A 7,877-nucleotide genomic window follows, 5' to 3' on the forward strand; every position below is an offset into this window, starting at 1 on the left:
TTCAATTTGCATACCGCCACAAGAACTTTGGTGAAGTACTCAGACACCGTTGATCCAGATCGCTGCCAAGTGTCCTGCGCCTCCCTATTAGTTTGGTTCTGACATAATATAGTTAGGAATATGAATAATTGCTCATCAACATTTAGGTGGACAGTTGGTTGCAATAAGTCCCTTTCCACAAGGATAAAACTTAGGCGCAAGAATGCATCACTACTCATACGGACTTTGTCATACATCATTGTTGGACTACGTTCCAGATAATACTGCACTCTAAGTGTGCCTCCCCAACCAGAAGTGTGCCTTCGGCGAGAAGGTTCTCTGTATACAAATCCAACACATGGCATAGTCGCCGCAGCGACAACTTGCATGAAAAAATTATCATCACTGTCATAGTCTGATTCATTAGAACCCAGCGGGTTGGAATTCCCGCCTATATGCATCCCTGTCAAATTTTCAGAATAATGAAGCATAAAGTTATAAAAATGCAAATCATATGCATAAAGTTAAAAAGTACATATAAAACAACTCTTGCATAAATAATTGCATAAATAAGTTCGCATTAAGTAACAAATCCTCAACCAAATGTGCCGCGACCTAATAAGAATTACTCAATTAGTACTAATAACGAAAAACAATAAAGGAATTAGAACCATAAACATAACATTTTTGACAAGTCTCTATGGGCCTGTTCGTAACAAGTAAAACGAATCAAATAACATCATCACAGCTGCGAAGAACCATCCCTTCCACGTGGCATTGTATAGTTAGGTCTCGAGAATGGTGGCATGAATGGTTGAAATGGGGAAGTGGACTGGCCGAATGTGTTGCTAGGTGTGGGGTTCGTTTGCATGTTCGGCTGAAAGTACAAGGACGAAGGCATTTGTTGTGGTGGCGGAGGAGCAACTTGTTGGGTTGTACACTGCTCCATAGTCTGCTGAATCCATATAAGCCGATGGTGTTCTGGCATATGAAGGAATGGACGCTGCCATCTAGGCTCCATAGTCATAAAGTTGAACATGAAGAGATACTGTTCTTGGGAGATGTCCAACGTTGCCAATAAATCCATGCATTGATCCTGAACGTTTTCAATTTGAACCGACATGTTCGCAGATGCATTTATACCTCGAGACCGACTGCTTATTTCTATCGAATTAACGAGGTGATCCACGGCACGCTCCATATAGCTAGGTGATGCTCTACGAGAGCTACGACTTGACCGTCTACGTACCACTCGCGATGGTGAGTGTGTATGTTATCCGCGGCTTTCTCTGTGCATGCCATATCTCCTATCTGTAGGAGGAACATCGTCACCGTCATTGAAACTGGTTGTTCCTCGCTCAATGGGGCTGCCAGACCTATGTTGTGGTGGAGTATCATCCTGACCATACTCAAAGGCCCCATTTGCCCGAGTATTGGCGAACGCACAATAATATAAATTGTAATCCAACAAGGGCTTCTTCCTCGCCCTTTCAACCTCGGGATGGATTTGTATATGGAGCAACAAATATTAATACAAAGGGTCACTGAATTATGTATTATAAATTAGAACCATTACGCATTCGGATAAATAGAACCTATATCAAACTAGGCCCTTATTTCCCCCCCCCCCCCCCCCCCCCCGGTATATATATGCTATATTGGAAACAGAAAACGAAAAGGAAAAAAGTAAAACAAAGCTTCTATTATTTTCTAAAATGAAAAATGACATGAATGTCTAACAAATGGACGCCATCTTGTAAATGACATATACTATTAGAAACTTACACTGATAAATTGTTGCCAATACTCGTCAGTGCAAGTGGGTTTCTTTTGAATCGGATCCCATCCAAGTCCGGTGGCAGTACGAAGTAGAAACTCAGCATCAAACGTTTTCTTCAGTCTACTGGCTTTTTGTTTGACTTTGTCCCAAGTTAGGGGGACGATAAAATGCTCACTTAGCTCCGCCGCCTATTGTGTGTATTTGTCTCGGTGAAGGGTGGTACCGACAGAGTTCAATAAATTGAACTCACCTAGACGTCTAAGCAGTTGTTCCTCAGCTTCTGGGCTCCAATTTACATCTCTATCTATCCTTTTCGCCATCTATGTATTGACAATACCATAATGGCAGCAATACGTATGTACATAGCATACAAAATTCATTTAATGAGCTCGGATGTTGGAAGGAGGCTCAGATTTGTGTAAAGGCCAATCATCGTCCTATTATGGAGCATTATCCAAGGCTAGGACAATTAGGCTACCAAGGTTTATGTTCAATTAATCTTAGTGGTAGGTTTCCCATACACTTTAAACCCGAACTAAACTAACATTATGCCATGAGTTTATACATAAACCGGCAACCAATATGCTGCCAAAGGTTTAGCTAATGTCGGCATATTGCTCAAGCAAGGCATTCAAAGTGAATGAAAGCAACCATACCAACGAAGAGTAATGGGATAAACCGGCAACCAACCATTAACCAGCCATAGAATATCACTCGACATAAGGGACTAGGCCATTAAATATAATTACATCATCATAGCCACGGTGAATTACAATCTAGAAACTGAAAAAACCAGAAATAGTTTCTGGTTTTTTTCTAGAAACTGCACAGCAGGGTTTACAAATGTACATATGAGAACAATTTTCAAAAGCGAGGCCAAATAAAATGTAAGTATAGAATGATGCATTGTATAGAGAACATTCTTAACAGATGAACAAGGTTCATAATATAGCTAACCTACCAGGTATGCACATAAACTTCACAGCATTTGATGAAGTCTAGAGGCTGAAGTCACCGGAAACAGTTTCTGGTTTTTTTTCCAGAAACTGAACAAAAAGGGGTTCCAACATACTAGTGCCCCGATGAAGTATAGAGGCTGAAAGCACCAAAAAAATCACCAGAACAACAACTATTTTTTTTCCACAAAACGAACATAGGCAAAAATGCCATCTAGAAACTGTTCTCAGAATGCAATCTAGAAGAGAAATCACTAGAAACAATTTATGGTTTTTTTTCCAGAAACTAACAAAAAGGGGTTCCAACATACTAGTGCCCCGATGAAGTATAGAGGCTGAAAGCACTAAAAAAATCACCAGAACAGCAAATGTTTTTTTTCCACAATATGAACATAGGCAAAAATGCCATCTAGACACTGTTCTCAGAATGCAATCTAGAAGAGAAATCACTAGAAACAATTTATGGTTTTTTTTCCAGAAACTAACAAAAAGGGGTTCCAACATACTAGTGCCCTGATGAAGTATAGAGGCTGAAAACACATGAAAAAATCACCAGAAATGCCAATGTTTTTTTTCCATAATACGAACATAGGCTTTCACCGAGATGCCATCTAGAAATAGTTTCTGATTTTTTTCCAGAAACTAACAAAAAGGGGTTCCAAAATACAAGTGATCCGATGAAGTCTAGAGGCGGAAATCACCAAAAAATTTCACTAGAAATGCCAATTTTTTTTTCCAGAAGAAGAACATGTGAATTCACCAATACTAGTGCTCAGAATTGGATCTAGAAACCAAAATCACTAGAAATATTTTCCATAAACTGAACATAAGGTTTTGAAAAAAACTTACCGAATTCGAGTCTATGGAGGAGGAGATTTGGTTCCCTTGGAGATTCCCCAAATGCGAGGAAGGGTTAGCAAGTCTGAGGTACAGGCGACGAGAGAGCTAGGGAAAGTAGGTTTGACGTCTCGGCTGGAGAGTTTTACGGCGATCACTGTTGCCTCTACATCGACGTAGGAGGTTTACCCACCGAGGTCGCCGCACCGATGGAGTCCCAACAAATTTCCCCGTTTTGAAGGGGTAACAAACGATGACAATGGTAAAGGAAGGGGGACACAAAACATGCGGAAGGGGGTCGATGGTGTGGGAGACGGTTTTCAAATTTGGAGATTGGGGGAAAATAGCGCAATGGATTGAGGGCTTCAGAAATCGAATGAACGTTGAAGGAGCAGACCCAGCAACTATGGTCAAACGATTTCGAATCTCGCTAATAGGAGAACCACGTGATTTGCAGTGTAGAAAGAAAAGCTGAAAGCAAGCTTCAGCAAGGGTCAGGAATCTGCACTGTAGAAGTGCAGAGAAGTAACTCAAGTGGCAGGGGGAAGTTGAACTCAAAAACCGGTTGCTAACTCGAATTAATTTTTGAGTTCCAATTCGAGTTTTGCACAACCGAATGTGAACTTGGGCTTACTTTCAGCACTCGAGTGGGCTTTCTCGAGTAAGTTGAAGTAAACGAACAGGCCCTATGATTATGGAAGATGAAGAGAATTTTGGATTTCATTATTTTATTTTATTACTATTTAAATAACTGATTTTTATTTGTTTAATATCTTTAAATAACTTTTAATACTTATTTTTATTGCCACGTATGCATTTTTCATCTAAATGATGAACAGAAGTGGATGAAAGGGGTAATTTAATCTCTTTTTTATCGATTAGGGGTGTTTTGAATTGTTTTACAATATCAATAGGTATTTTAAAATAAGGTACATATTTAAGGGATATTTATGAAAATAATCCGTTTTAAAAAACTTTTTATATATGCGTCCTTATGAACAAAATTTCATAAATGCCCCCTCATTAACAAATATTTTCTTTAATTTATTCCTATTTACTATTTTAAAAAACGTCTTTAATTAAATATATATATTTTTTCTAATTTATTTGCTCTTGGTGAAGTTTTTTTTTTTTCCTTTTTCAAATGTCTCTATTTAAACATTTTTTCCATACAATCTTTTCGTAATTATTTTCTCCTATCTACCTACTAAACCAATGAAAATATCACAACCAATCATAATAAAATTTGAAAAAGTTTTTGTAATATATCTTGTAATTTGGGTTTATTTAAAAAGTATGTCACTCATTTTGAACCTCATCAAACATATGTACTAGGATATTCTCAATTTTGACTAGTGTAATGACAAAAATACCATTAAAGAATTCAACAATAATTTTTTTTAAAAAAAAGCTTTTGTGGATAGAAAAAAAGGTGTCCTTAGTACTAATATAATAAGAAGTAGCCGTGGTTGTAATAGTTTTCCCATCAACTATGATTAACGCTGGTTTCTTTAGTTTGATCATCATTTACTATAACTTCATAAATCAGAATTGAGATTTTTGTTGTGATAATTATACTAGTATAGTTGATCGTGTATGTAAACGTCAATATCGATATATGAGAAGTACATGACATCAATTATAGTGAATGCAGACATTGTCTTTTAACCTCTCATCACTGTTGATTTTCACTACATGTAATGTGTAGTGTTGGAGCACACTTTCTTCCAATACTGAATGAACGTTCTCAAACAAGTAATTTGGCTTAAACAAGCACCTTAGTCAAATAACGTTATGTGAACATTTACAGAAGACCAAAAACCTAACAAAATATTCAATATTCATACAAACTGGAGTACTGATTAATCCACAAGGCTTCAGTGTTGTAAGTATAATTACAAATTTAGGTTGGACCAAACCGCTTGGCCCAATTCCCTTTACTATTGGTCTCAACCCGGCTTGTTTTAGTGTATGGGTTTAGTTTAGGTTCAAAATTATCATAGAAAGATACGCTTAAAAGGAGAACTCCCATGTTGATCTCGAATGCCCAGTTGATAGTCCTGTTTAATGATTCATCTATTGAGCCGCTAATATGATTGTTCTGATAGCTCATCTTGTGAACTGTCGGCGGCTCACGGCTAGTTTTCACTGCTGATTTTGTGAGTAATCGTCATTCTTTGACTCGTGTATAGTAAGAAATTATGTACGGAATTTAAAACGTCTAAATTAAATACTACAAGATTAAACCACTGCGTTTTAACTCGAAATACTTGCTCTAGTGTTGTATTCTAATATTATTTTTTTTTTGTTCTTTTGCTTCTTTGACTCCTCATCTAGTCACTAAACTTGATAATTATATACCACGCATAAGAAAAATAACATTATCGCAATTTCCACCGTCCATATATAATATGACATTAACTTTAAATTTTTGAAAGACTACGGGCCTGTTCTTTTGGCGTTTTTGAGTTAGATAACTTGAGTGTAGATTTTAAGTTGAGTTTGAGTTGTAACTTGAGTTTGTGTTTGGATGTGTAAACTTGAGTTATAATTTGAGATTAGAATTTACTTGAGTTTGCGTTTGTTTCAACTAATTCTTGAGTTGTGAATAGTATCCTGAATTTTTTTCTTTCATTTAATTGATTTTATGTAATTTAATTTGAATAAATAAAACTGAATCATCTATAAGTAGTAATAAATTTAAAAACAACGTAGTCATTTTCTTCATTTAATAAATTAAGATACCATATAAAAAATTACTAAAAGATGAGTTTCCATTATAAATGGAGAGCAAATAGTCACAAATATATACATAATTAATATCGCAATTCTCCATACACTATTATTAGCCTGTACGACGATTACGGTACACTGTCCACATTGTATGCGCTCTTGCATCCCCTAACACATTCATCTCCAGTTCCGGTTCATTATTCAATGGTTGTCCTTCGTGGTTGTTATTGTCATTGATATCCTCTTCAACATTCTGTGGATCAATGTCAGCAACCGGAACGCCATCCTGTGAGTACTGATCTAATAGTCTATCTCCATTGTGGTACATATGGATAAAATTATGAACTATAGCACATGCAACCAGAACCTTAACTTGCTTTTCAATGGGGTAGCGGTTAATGGTTTTCAAAATACGAAATCTAGCCTTCCACACACCAAATGTTCTTTCGATTACATTACGCAGGGAGGAGTGCGTGTAGTTGAACAATTCACGTTCACTACGGAAGCCTTTACCCCGTTGATTCCTATACTCTTGCAAATGGTATGTTGTCCCCCGATATGGTGCCATGAAACATCCGTTGTTTGCGTAGCTTGAGTCGACGAGGTAGAATTTTCCTACATGTATTTAAGTAATCACAATCAACACTTATAATCTAGATGCAGTTTCTGAATTACGTGTAGATGTACATAGAGGCATTTTTCCCACTTACCTGGTGGCGGAATCAGAAATTGTTTCCGCGGGTGATCTAACGCGGACGCAAGTTGATGACGGGTATTTTTACCAACAAATCAAGTACTTTTAAGCTTGAATATTTATAAGTTTTCAAGCATTTTTGTTAGTTTAATGTCTTTTGTTTGCTTTTATAGGAATTATAAATAAATGTGAACTTGGATGATTTTGCATGAAGAAAAGAAGAATATTTGCCCAACTTGTGAATCAATGCCAAGAGGAGGCGAAAGAGGATTTTAAGGCACAAAAGAGGAGGCTTTGGAATGCAAGAAAGCGGGCTACAGCGCGCAAAACCAAGCGAAGCCCGAACCAGCTGCGCGCCCGCGCCCACATCTAGGGGCGCGGCCGCGCGCGTCCCATATCTAGGCGCGTGGCTGCGCGCGCGCCCACACCCAGGCGCGCGCCCGCGCGCCCAGAGCAGGAACGCACGCTGCAGCACGCCCAGAAGGCAGCCCCACGCGCTGCAGCGTGCCCCAGCCCGCAACAACGGGATCCTTTTCCAAAAACGTGCGCCGCAGCGCGTTTTCACGCAGGTTGCAGTGCGCGTATGAAGCCCTAGCTCCGAAACTGAGTAGTATAAAAGGAATGAGATGCCATTTGAGAAGGGGAGCCCATAAATCTGAAGAAAACATCAAAAGGAGGCCGAAATCCTTCATCTTGGAGGTCCTTGGAAGCTCTTCAATGGATATTGGGTTTTATCTTCTTTCATCTATTTTTCCATGTTGAGCTAGACATTAAATCTAGGACTTGATGTAGTTTTATTTGAACTATGTTTTGAATATTTTGTTGATTGTTAATTTAATTTCGTTTTCTATTCATTTATGTTTTTTTATGCTTAATGCTTCTAATTTATTTGGCCAAT

This window comes from Morus notabilis, unplaced genomic scaffold, assembly GCF_000414095.1.
Source record: "Morus notabilis unplaced genomic scaffold, ASM41409v2 Scaffold616, whole genome shotgun sequence".
Lineage (NCBI taxonomy): Eukaryota > Viridiplantae > Streptophyta > Magnoliopsida > Rosales > Moraceae > Morus > Morus notabilis.